Here is a 14,218-nt window from a genome sequence, read left to right on the forward strand (position 1 = left end):
AGAAGCAGTCATGTCCAAAATAATAGGAATCTAACGATGTTTGAATGGTTTTTCTAAGTTGAACGGTTTTGAAGGAGTAGGCTTTCAAAAAACGTACGGAAAAATAATAAAATATAACTAGAAAGTGCATTTTCTGAAGAAACTGCAGTGTGAATGCTTGAATCTGAATGTATGCACTGAAATGAATTAATTACTGAATTTAAGTTAAAAATCTTGAATGAGATTAAAAAAAAGAAGAAAATTTAATCTGAAAACAAAAGTGCTGAACTGCTAAAAGCTGAAGGTTACACAGAAGAAGAAGTTGGAAAAAAGCTGAAAATGTTTTAATTGTAAATTAGAAAAACCTAAGAAATGAGAAAAGAACATTTAGAGTCAGAAAACATCTGAAAGAATATTAAAAGGTCATATTCTTTGAATCACTGAATGACTAAAATGTGATCCCTCCACTTGGACCCACACAGTTTAAAAAGTTTACATCTCTGAGCTTTGAAAGACAAGATGTTGGAAAAAGAACAACGATGGCGACATTTTGAGGGTAAAATGATGGCTGTAACACTGTGGACACAGCAGCAGTTGAAAGAGAAGTGTTTAAGATGAATCTTGGCAGAGTGGCAGGCAGAGCTCGTTAAGCAGGCAGGTGTGAGCCTGGTTGCTATAGTGACCGCACCCAATGGCTCCATACACACGTACACAGACATGCGCCTCACTTTTGCTGCTTAAAATGAACAGAAAAGTCAGGCCGAAACAAATCGTTCCCAAATGAAAAGTAAAAGTCGTATTGACAAAATTCTTTCACCGTGAGTGACAGCAATGTCTAGTCTACCAAATTGTCAGTTTTCATGTCTGTGGAGTTTATTATATGGACGTGGTGACAGTGGAAAGACACCATGCTCTTCTGATTTTCAAACGAACCTTCTGAGCCATTTTAACATTAGAGTCTATGGAAGAGTTGGAGGGAGGAGGCTGTGCATTGGTGACATTTACGAAAGAACCATAACACCTAGGACAATAGTAAACACATTGGATGAAAGAGGACAGCGATGGCTACGTTTTGAGGGTAAAATCATACCTGTAGAGCAAACGCTGCGGACACAGCAGCAGTTTTAAAAAAGATTTTAAGATTAATTTTTTTGCTCCTCTCACTCTAGCAGTTGAGCTGCCTCACTCTAGCCCCAACATTCCGTCCCATACACACCCATTATAAACTCTGAAACGGGTGAAAAAACATCATGAAACTTAAACTGGAACTGAAGAAAAAGTATAATAGATATTGAAAAGATAAATACAAGTTGAATAGTTGAATGTCTTGTCTTCGTTTTAAAGTTTGAATGGTGGTGCTATGTCAATGTATGTGGAAGTAGATACAGTTTAAAGAGGAGGAAGTTGAATGAGAATTTGAAGGGTCTCCCCATTGAAATACATTATAAATTTTTGTTGAAAAAAGTTGAATAAAATTAAAAATATAAATGTTAAAAATGAGAAAAATAGAAGCAGTGTTGTCCAAAAGAATAGGAATCTAACGGTGTTTGAATGGTTTTTCTAAGTTGAACGGTTTTGAAGGAGTAGGATTACAAAAAACGTACGGAATAGATAATAATAAAATAGAATAATAATAAAGATTCGAAGAACAATACTGTGAATGCTTTTCAAGCATTCACACTAACTAGAAAAATTTGCATTTCCTGCGAAAATGCAGTGTGGATGCTTAAAGCTGAAGCTGTATGCAAAAAGTAGCTGAAAAAGCTGAAAAGTTGCAGAAATTGTAAAAACTTTGCAGAAGCAAAAGAAGTTTGCTAAAATGGAATAACTTAGCAGAACTGCAATATCTTAGAGGAAACATAATACTTGGCAGAAATACAATAGCATAGCAGAATTTAGCAGAAATATTGTAACTTACCAGAAATATGATAACTTCTCAAAAATACAAGAATTTAGGAGAAATAGTATAAGATAACAGAAAGAATATATTTAGCCAAAAATACTTAAACATTACAGAAACACTATGATTTAGAAAAATAGTACAACAGAGCAGAAATATTGTGATTTACCAGAGACACTGTGATGAACTATGAATATTGTAATTTTAAATTAAGACTATGTTTTAGCACAAATATTATAATTTGGCAGAAATACTATAATTTAGCAGAAATACTATATTAAGCACAAATCCTATAAAAAGCAGAAATGGTATGATTAAGCATAAATACTACATTTAGTAGAAATACTTTGTTTTAGCACAAATCCCATAAAAAGCAGAAATATTGTACTATGATTTAGTAGAAAGACTATAATTAATCAGAAATACTAAATTTAGCAGATATACTATATTAAGCACAAATCCTATGAAAAGCAGAAATAGTATGATTAAGCATAAATACTACATTTAGCAGAAATACTATATTAAGCACAAATCTTATAAAAAGCAGAAATACTATATTAAGCACAAATCCTATAAAAGCAGAAATAGTATATTAAGCACAAATCTTATAAAATAGCAGAAATAGTGTGATTTAGCACAATAGTAATAAGTTAAACAGAAAAATTGGAAAAGCAAAATGGACAGCTGAAAAAATGCTGAACATGCTGAGGTTCCCTCAAATATACTTGTTAAATGACAAAAATCTGCAAAAAAATTTATGACAGCCACACAATTACAAATATGTACACATGAGGAAACACACATGCACAGAGAGACACACACACAAGATCCAATTCAGTCAACCAGTCTAAATATATTGAATTTGAATCTTACAATGGGATCATCCCATTAAAAGGCTTTCTCTCTCTCTCTCTCTCTCTCTGTCACACACACACACACACACACACACACACACACACACACACACACACACACACACACACACAGGGAGAGAGAAGTAAGTTTCTAGGTCAGCCTGGGAGCTGCTGAATTTGAATCCACCAATCAGAGTGGCTGTTTATGTTTTCCCGCCAAAACAGGTGCATCTTTTTACACACGCGGCACAGAGAGGCACAGGATTATTGCAGTCTATTTCTCATAGTGAGGACTCCCCTCAAACAAATGACCATAATTTCCTAACTGTAGGGGCTAGAGCGGTCATTCTTACACCGTTTTGATCAGAAGAGATGGGGGAATCTTCAAGTGTTGACAATTTATCATGAAAATGTGAATTTTTAGAGATATATGACATGGATGACTTGTTGACTTAGAAGCCATGAAGGCCCCAATATGCAAATTTGAATGACTCAGGACCAATATATGATTGGCTGGGAAGCCGTGCAGGCCCTGATTTGAAAATTTGAATGTCTGAGTCCTCACAGAGGATTGGCTGCCTGGGGACCTGGCAGAAATATATAGAAATAGTATGATTAAGCATAAATCCTATAAAAAGCAGAAATAGTATATTAAGCACAAATCCTATAAAAAGCATAACTAGTATATTAAGCAGAAATCTTATGAAATAGCAGAAATAGTATGATTTAGCACAATAGTAATAACTTAAACAGAAAAATTGGAAAAGCAAAATGGACAGCTGAAAAAATGCTGAACATGCTGAAGGTCCCTCAACTATACTTGTTAAATGAAAAAAATCAGCAAAAAAATCTAAAACAGCCAAACAATCACAAATATGTACACATAAGGAAACACACATGCACAGAGAGACACACACACAAGATCAAATTCAGTCACCCAGTCTAAATATATTGAATTTGAATCTTACAATGAGATCATCCCATTAAAAGGCTTTCTCTCTCTCTCTCTCTCTCTCTCTCCCTGTCACACACAGACACACACACACACACACACAGGGAGAGAGAAGTTTCTAGGTCAGCCTGGGAGCTGCTGAATTTGAATCCACCAATCAGAGAGCCTGTGCACTTTTCCCCACCAAAACGGGTGCTTCTGTTTACACACGCAGCACAGAGAGAGACACTGGATTATTGCAGTCTATTTCTCATAGTGACGACTCCCCTCAAACAAATGACCATAATTTCCTAACCGTAGGGGCTAGAACGGTCATTCTTACACCGTTTTGTTCAGAAGAGATGGGGGAATCTTCAAGTGTTGACAATTTATCATGAAAATGTGAATTCTTAGAGATATATGACATGGATGACTTGTTGACTTAGAAGCCACGAATTCCCCAATATGCAAATTTGAATGCCTGAGGCCACATATATGATTGGCTGGCTGGGAAGCTGTGCAGGCCCTGATTTGTGGATTTGAATTCCTCAGCCCTCAGATATGATTGGCTGGCTTAGAAGCCATGAAGGCCCCAATATGCAAATTTGAATGCCTCAGGACACTTATATGATTGGCTGGGAAACCGTGCAGGCCCTGATTTGAAAATTTGAATGTCTCAGTCCTCACAGAGGATTGGCTGCCTGGGGACCTGGCAGAAATATATAGAAATAGTATGATTAAGCATAAATACTACATTTAGTAGAAATACTATGTTTTAGCACAAATACTATAAAAAGCAGAAATACTATAATTTAGCAGAAATACTATATTAAGCACAAATCATATAAAAAGCAGAAATACTATATTAAGCACAAATTCTATAAAAAGCAGAAATACTATATTAAGCACAAATCCTATTAAAAGCAGAAATACTATATTAAGCACAAATCTTATGAAATAGCAGAAACAGTATGATTTAGCACAATAGTAATAAGTTAAACAGAAAAATTGGAAAAGCAAAATGGACAGCTGAAAAAATGCTGAACATGCTGAGGGTCCCTCAAATATACTTGTTAAATGAAAAAATCAGCAAAAAAATGCACAGGGAGAGAGAAGTAAGTTTCTATGTCAGCCTGGGAGCTGCTGAATTTGAATCCACCAATCAGAGAGCCTGTGTACTTTTTCCCGCCAAAACATGTGCCTCTTTTTACACACGCAGCACAGAGAGGCACAGGATTATTGCAGCCTATTTCTCATAGTGAGGACTCCCCTCAAACAAATGACCATAATTTCCAAACCGTAGGGGCTAGAGCGGTCATTCTTACACCGTTTTGTTCAGAAGAGATGGGGGAATCTTCCAGTGTTTACAATTTATCATTAAAATATGAATTATTAAAGATATTTGACTTCTAATGCACCATAACTGAGTAGAGCGAAGCAAAAACTGCCTTGACTTGCCCTCAAACAACGCTTTGTGACTTGAAATCTATTTGGAGTATCGATATCATTCTTTCACCGTAAGAGACAGCAGGCTTTGGTGAACAATCATGGAAATTTTCAGGTCTCTGTGGAAATCCAACAAAAAGTTATGACGAGAGAAAAAAGTGGTTCATTTCCACAGTTTGAAATCTGAAGAAATCTGAGCGAAGGACGAATTTCCTACCCTCAAACAAGTCCAACTCATTTCAGAACGGTAATAGGTGAGAAAGAAATTCTTGAATTGTGAGCGTCAGGGGTGTCTGAAGATATTCGGGGACAAGCCTCATGTCTTAACTTTGCTTCGTTAAGGAGATATGACGATTCAAATATGCCTCTCATTACAGAAATCCAGCGGTGATTTTGAACAAGCTCTCCATTGACTTTATATGGAGAGTTTTCTGACATTGTGTTGGTCTGAGGAGATTTGCGAAAATTCTATAAATCCCACAACAATGATAGTGACATTTCCTGAAAGCCAGCAAAAATACCTACGTTTTGATGTATAATTTGTGGAAGTTGAGTGAAAATTGAGCAAGTAGCAAACAGTTGTTCGGACATGAAGAGAAGACTGCAAAACCTTCAGTGACACACTGGAAGCCAAGAGCATAGCAACCATAACAACGCATGTATTTTGTGAAAAATCACAATTTTGCAACTCAAAACTTTAAGAGGCATAAAAGTAAAACAGTAGAAGATTTGAAAAAGCTGAATCATACCTGAATAGCCCAATAATTTGTGAACATTTTAAAATTTGAATGGTTGTTCTAGGTGAAAATATGAGGAAGTAGTTAAGTTTCAAAAACAAGCAAATTTTAGCAGAATTGCAGAAGTTTCCCATTCATTTCAATGGGACAAATTAAAGGAAAAAAGCTTAATATTTTAAAAAGTATAATAGTTAAAAATAGCAAAAATCGTAGCAGGAATTAGCAAAAATAGCAGAATAGTTTAAAATTTGAACGGTGAAAATCGGCTGAAAATTGTGGAAGTAGTTTAACGGCGAAAAGTGTACGGAAGCAACTAGAATAAAGTATAAAGAATAAAGAGAAACAGGAACTCAATAGTGTGGATGCTTAAAGCATCCACACAATAATAAAGATTAGAAGAACAATACTGTGAATGCTTTTCAAGCATTCACACTAACTAGAAAGTGCATTTTCTGAAGAAACTGCAGTGTGAATGCTTGAATCTGAATGTATGCACTGAAATGAATTAATTGCTGAATTTTAAGTTAAAAATGTTGAATGAGATGAAAAATACAGAAATTTGTACCCGGAAAAAAAAGTGCTGAACTGCTAAAAGCTGAAAACCACACAGAAGAAGTTGGAAAATAGCTGAAAATGTTTTAAATGTAAATGAGAAAAATCTAAGAAATGAGAAAAGAAATTTAGACTAAAAACAAAAAAGAAAACATCTGAAGGAATATTAAAAGGTCATATTCTTTGAATCACTGAATGACTCAAATGTTATCCCTCCACTTGGACCCACACAGTTTAAAAAGTTTACATCTCTGAGCTTTGAAAGACAAGATGTTGGAAAAAGAACAACGATGGCGACGTTTTGAGGGTAAAATGATGGCTTTAACACTGTGGACACAGCAGCAGTTGAAAGAGAAGTGTTTAAGATGAATCTTGGCAGAGTGGCAGGCAGAGCTCGTTAAGCAGGCAGGTGTGAGCCTGGTTGCTATAGTGACCGCACCCAATGGCTCCATACACACGCACACAGACATGCACCTCACTTTTGCTGCTTAAAATGAACAGAAAAGTCAGGCCGAAACAAATCGCTCCCAAATGAAAAGTAAAAGTCGTATTGACAAAATTCTTTCACCGTGAGCGACAGCAATGTCTAGTCTACCTAATTCTCAGTTTTCATGCCTGTGGAGCTTATTATATGGACGTGGTGACAGTGTAAAAACACCATGCTCTTCTGATTTTCAAACGAACCTTCTGAGCCATTTTAACATTAGAGTCTATGGAAGAGTTGGAGGGAGGAGGCTGTGCATTGGTGACATTTATGAAAGAACCATAACACCTAGGACAATAGTAAACACATTGGATGAAAGAGGACAGCCATGGCTACGTTTTGAGGGTAAAATCATACCTGTAGAGCAAACGCTGCGGACACAGCAGCAGTTTTAAAAAAGATTTTAAGATTAATTTTTTTGCTCCTCTCACTCTAGCAGTTGAGCTGCCTCACTCTAGCCCCAACATTCCGTCCCATACACACCCATTATAAACTCTGAAACGGGTGAAAAAACATCATGAAACTTAAACTGGAACTGAAGAAAAAGTATAATAGATATTGAAAAGATAAATACAAGTTGAATAGTTGAATGTCTTGTCTTCGTTTTAAAGTTTGAATGGTGGCTCTATGTCAATGTATGTGGAAGTAGTAAGAGTTTAAAAATGAGTAAGTTGAATGAGGATTTGAAGGGTCTCCCCATTGAAATACATTATAAGTTTTTGTTGAATAAAGTTGAATAAAATTAAAAATATAAATGTTAAAAATATGAAAAATAGAAGCAGTGTTGTCCAAAAGAATAGGAATCTAACGGTGTTTGAATGGTTTTTCTAAGTTGAACGGTTTTGAAGGAGTAGGATTACAAAAAACGTACGGAATACAGAATAAAATATAACTAGAAAAATTTGCATTTCCTGCGAAAATGCAGTGTGGATGCTTAAAGCTGAAGCTGTATGCAAAAACTAGCTGAAAAAGCTGAAAAGTTGCAGAAATTGTAAAAACTTTGCAGAAGCAAAGGAAGTTTGCTAAAATGGAATAACTTAGCAGAACTGCAATATCTTAGAGGAAACATAATACTTGGCAGAAATACAATAGCATAGCAGAATTTAGCAGAAATATTGTAACTTACCAGAAACATGATAACTTCTCAAAAATACAAGAATTTAGGAGAAATAGTATAAGATAACAGAAAGAATATATTTAGCCAAAAATACTTAAACATTACAGAAACACTATGATTTAGAAAAATAGTACAACAGAGCAGAAATATTGTGATTTACCAGAGACACTGTGATGAACTATGAATATTGTAATTTTAAATTGAGACTATGTTTTAGCACAAATATTATAATTTGGCAGAAATACTATAATTTAGCAGAAATACTATATTAAGCACAAATCCCATAAAAAGCAGAAATACTGTACTATGATTTAGTAGAAAAACTATAATTAATCAGAAATACTAAATTTAGCAGAAATACTATATTAAGCACAAATACTATGAAAAGCAGAAATAGTATGATTAAGCATAAATACTACATTTAGCAGAAATACTATATTAAGCACAAATCCTATAAAAGCAGAAATAGTATATTAAGCACAAATCTTATAAAATAGCAGAAATAGTATGATTTAGCACAATAGTAATAAGTTAAACAGAAAAATTGGAAAAGCAAAATGGACAGCTGAAAAAATGCTGAACATGCTGAGGGTCCCTCAAATATACTTGTTAAATGACAAAAATCTGCAAAAAAATTTATTACAGCCACACAATCACAAATATGTACACATGAGGAAACACACATGCACAGAGAGACCCACACACAAGATCCAATTCAGTCAACCAGTCTAAATATATTGAATTTAAATCTTAGAATGAGATCATCCCATTAAAAGCCTTTCTCTCTCTCTCTCTCTCTCTCTCTCTCTGTCACACACACACACACACACACACACACACACACACACACACACACACACACACACACACAGGGAGAGAGAAGTAAGTTTCTAGGTCAGCCTGGGAGCTGGTGAATTTGAATCCACCAATCAGAGAGGCTGTGCACTTTTCCCCACCAAAACAGGTGCAGCAGCACAGAGAGACACAGGATTTTTGCAGTCTATTTCTCATAGTGACGACTCCCCTCAAACAAATGACCGTAATTTCCTAACCGTAGGGGCTAGAACGGTCATTCTTACACCGTTTTGTTCAGAAGAGATGGGGGAATCTTCAAGTGTTGACAATTTAATATTAAAATATGAATTTTTAGAGATATATGACATGGATGACTTGTTGACTTAGAAGCCACGAATTCCCCAATATGCAAATTTGAATGCCTGAGACCACATATGTGATTGGCTGGCTGGGAAGCCGTGCAGGCCCTGATTTGTGGATTTGAATTCCTCAGCCCTCAGATATGATTGGCTGGCTTAGAAGCCACGAAGGCCCCAATATGCAAATTTGAATGCCTCAGGACACTTATTTGATTGGCTGGGAAACTGTGCAGGCCCTGATTTGAAAATTTGAATGTCTCAGTCCTCACAGAGGATTGGCTGCCTGGGGACCTGGCAGAAATATATAGAAATACTATTATTAAGCATAAATACTACATTTAGTAGAAATACTATGTTTTAGCACAAATATTATAAAAAGAAGAAAAACTATAATTTAGCAGAAATACTATATTAAGCACAAATCCTATAAAAAGCAGAAATACTATAATTTATAACAAATAGTATAAAAAGCAGAAATACTATAATTTAGCAGAAATACTATGTTAGGCACAAATCCTATAAAAAGCAGAAATACTATAATTTAGCAGAAATACTATATTAGGCATAAATCCTATGAAAAGCAGAAATAGTATGATTTAGCAGAAATACTGTATTTAGCACAAGTACCGAAAAGTACCAGAAATACTATGATTTAGCAGAATAGTAATAACTTATTGAAACACAAATGCACAGAGGGACACACAAACACAGGCTCTAATCCAGTCAACCAGTCTAACTATGTTCAATTTAAATCCTACAATGACATGCTGTCAAATAAGGGCAGGATCCTCTCTCTCCCACTAAACACACACACACACACACACACACACACACACACACACACACACACACACACACACACACAGGGAGAGAGGACTAAGTTTCTAGGTCAGCCTGGGAGCTGCTGAATTTGAATCCACCAATCAGAGAGGCTGTTTACGTTTTCCCGCCAAAACAGGTGCCTCTTTTTACACACGCAGCACAGAGACATAGACCTGCTTCTTTCAGTTTATTTCACATAGTGAGGATTCCCCTCAAACAAATGACCATAATTTCCTAACCATAGGGGCTAGAGCGGTCATTCTTACACCGTTTTGTTCAGAAGAGATGGGGGAATCTTCAAGTGTTGACAATTTATCATTAAAATATGAATTTTTAGAGATATATGACATGGATGACTTGTTGACTTAGAAACCACGAATTCCCCAATATGCAAATTTGAATACCTGGAGCCCACATACATGATTGGCTGGCTGGGAAGCTGTGCAGTTCCTGATTTGTGGATTTGAATTCCTCAGCCCTCAGATATGATTGGCTGGCTTAGAAGCCATGAAGGCCCCAATATGCAAATTTGAATGCCTCAGGACACATATATGATTGGCTGGGAAGCCGTGCAGGCCCTGATTTGAAAATTTGAATTTCTCAGTCCTCACAGAGGATTGGCTGCCTGGGGACCTGGCAGAAATATATAGAAATACTATGATTAAGCATAAATACTACATTTAGTAGAAATACTATGTTTTAGCACAAATACTATAAAAAGCAGAAATACTATAATTTAGCAGAAATACTATATTAAGCACAAATCCTATAAAAAGCAGAAATAGGATGATTAAGCATAAACACTACATTTAGTAGAAATACTATGTTTGAGCAAAAATCCTATAAAAAGCAGAAATACTATATTAGGCACAAATCCCATAAAAAGCAGAAATAGTATGATTAAGCATAAATACTACATTTAGTAGAAATACTATGTTTTAGCACAAATAGTATAAAAAGCAGAAATATTGTAATTTAGCAGAAATACTATATTAGGCACAAATCTTATAAAATAGCAGAAATAGTATTATTTAGCACAATAGTAATAAGTTAAACAGAAAAATTGGAAAAGCAAAATGGACAGCTGAAAAAATGCTGAACATGCTGAGGGTCCCTCAAATATACTTGTTAAATGAAAAAATCAGCAAAAAAATGCACAGGGAGAGAGAAGTAAGTTTCTAGGTCAGCCTGGGAGCTGCTGAATTTGAATCCACCAATCAGAGAGCCTGTGTACTTTTTCCCGCCAAAACATGTGCCTCTTTTTACACACGCAGCACAGAGAGGCACAGGATTATTGCAGCCTATTTCTCATAGTGAGGACTCCCCTCAAACAAATGACCATAATTTCCAAACCGTAGGGGCTAGAGCGGTCATTCTTACACCGTTTTGTTCAGAAGAGATGGGGGGATCTTCCAGTGTTTACAATTTATCATTAAAATATGAATTATTAAAGATATTTGACTTGTAATGCACCATAACGGAGTAGAGCGAAGCAAAAACTGCCTTGACTTGCCCTCAAACAACGCTTTCTAACTCGAAATCTATTTGGAGTATCGATATCATTCTTTCACCGTAAGAGACAGCAGGCTTTGGTGAACAATCATGGAAATTTTCAGGTCTCTGTGGAAATCCAACAAAAAGTTATGACGAGAGAAAAAAGTGGTTCATTTCCACAGTTTGAAATCTGAAGAAATCTGAGCGAAGGACGAATTTCCTACCCTCAAACAAGTCCAACTCATTTCAGAACGGTAATAGGTGAGAAAGAAATTCTTGAATTGTGAGCGTCAGGGGTGTCTGAAGATATTCGGGGACAAGCCTCATGTCTTAACTTTGCTTCGTTAAGGAGATATGACGATTCGAATATGCCTCTCATTACAGAAATCCAGCGGTGATTTTGAACAAGCTCTCCATTGACTTTATATGGAGAGTTTTCTGACCTTGTGTTAGTCTGAGGAGATTTGCAAAAATTCTATAAATCCCACAACAATGATGGTGACATTTTCTGAAAGCCAGCAAAAATACCTACGTTTTGATGTATAATTTGTGGAAGTTGAGTGAAAATTGAGCAAGTAGCAGGAAGTTGTTCGGACATGAAGTGAAAATTGCAAAACCTTCAGTGGCACACTGGAAGCCAAGAGCATAGCAACCATAACAACACATGTATTTTGTGAAAAATCACAATTTTGCAACTCAAAACTTTAAGAGGCATAAAAGTAAAACAGTAAAAGATTTGAAAAAGCTGAATCATACCTGAATAGCCAAATAATTTGTGAACATTTTAAAATTTGAATGGTTGTTCTAGGTGAAAATATGAGGAAGTAGTTAAGTTTCAAAAACAGGCAAAATTTAGCAGAATTGCAGAAGTTTCCCATTCATTTCAATGGGACAAATTAAAGGAAAAAAGCTTAATATTTTAAAAAGTATAATAGTTAAAAATAGCAAAAATCGTAGCAGGAATTAGCAAAAATAGCTGAATAGTTTAAAGTTTGAACGGTGAAAATAGCACAAAAATTGTGGAAGTAGTTAAACGGCGAAAAGTGTACGGAAGCAACTAGAACTAGAAAAATTTGCATTTCCTGCGAAAATGCAGTGTGGATGCTTAAAGCTGAAGCTGTATGCAAAAACTAGCTGAAAAAGCTGAAAAGTTGCAGAAATTGTAAAAACTTTGCAGAAGCAAAAGAAGTTTGCTAAAATGGAATAACTTAGCAGAACTGCAATATCTTAGAGGAAACATAATACTTGGCAGAAATACAATAGCATAGCAGAATTTAGCAGAAATATTGTAACTTACCAGAAACATGATAACTTCTCAAAAATACAAGAATTTAGGAGAAATAGTATAAGATAACAGAAAGAATATATTTAGCCAAAAATACTTAAACATTACAGAAACACTATGATTTAGAAAAATAGTACAACAGAGCAGAAATATTGTGATTTACCAGAGACACTGTGATGAACTATGAATATTGTAATTTTAAATTAAGACTATGTTTTAGCACAAATATTATAATTTGGTAGAAATACTATAATTTAGCACAAATACTATAAAAAGCAGAAATACTATATTAAGCACAAACCCTATAAAAAGCAGAAATACTGTACTATGATTTGGTAGAAAAAACTATAATTAATCAGAAATACTATATTTGGCAGAAATACGGTATTTGGCACAAATCTTATAAAATAGCAGAAATAGTATGATTTAGCACAATAGTAATAACTTAAACAGAAAAATTGGAAAAGCAAAAATGGACAGCTGAAAAAATGATGAACATGCTGAAGGTCCCTCAACTATACTTGTTAAATGAAAAAAATCAGCAAAAAAATCTATAACAGCCACACAATCACAAATATGTACACATAAGAAAACACACATGCACAGAGAGACACACACACAAGATCCAATTCAGTCAACCAGTCTAAATATATTGAATTTGAATCTTAGAATGAGATCATCCCATTAAAAGCCTTTCTCTCTCTCTCTCTCTCTCTCTGTCACACACACACACACACACACACACACACACACACACACACACACACACACACACACAGGGAGAGAAAAGTGAGTTTCTAGGTCAGCCTGGGAGCTGCTGAATTTGAATCCACCAATCAGAGAGCCTGTGCACTCTTTCCCTCCAAAACAGGTGCATCCTTTTTACACACGCAGCACAGAGAGACACAGGATCATTGCAGTCTATTTCTCATAATGACGACTCCCCTCAAACAAATGACCATAATTTCCTAACCGTAGGAGCTAGAACGGTCATTCTTACACCGTTTTGTTCAGAAGAGATGGGGGAATCTTCAAGTGTTGACAATTTATCATTAAAATATGAATTTTTAGAGATATATGACACGGATGACTTGTTGACTTAGAAGCCACGAATTCCCCAATATGCAAATTTGAATACCTGGAGCCCACATACATGATTGGCTGGCTGGGAAGCTGTGCAGGCCCTGATTTGTGGATTTGAATTCCTCAGCCCTCAGATATGATTGGCTGGCTTAGAAGCCATGAAGTCCCCAATATGCAAATTTGAATGCCTCAGGACACATATATGATTGGCTGGGAAACCGTGCAGGACCTGATTTGAAAATTTGAATGTCTAAGTCCTCACAGAGGATTGGCTGCCTGGGGACCAGGCAGAAATATATAGAAATACTATGATTAAGCATAAATACTACATTTAGTAGAAATACTATGTTTTAGCACAAATCCTATAAAAAGCAGAAATA

Source organism: Rhamphochromis longiceps, linkage group LG19 (assembly GCF_057381845.1).
Source record: "Rhamphochromis longiceps isolate RC_006_pf linkage group LG19, R_longiceps_female_GT1.1, whole genome shotgun sequence".
NCBI classification, from domain to species: Eukaryota; Metazoa; Chordata; class Actinopteri; order Cichliformes; family Cichlidae; genus Rhamphochromis; species Rhamphochromis longiceps.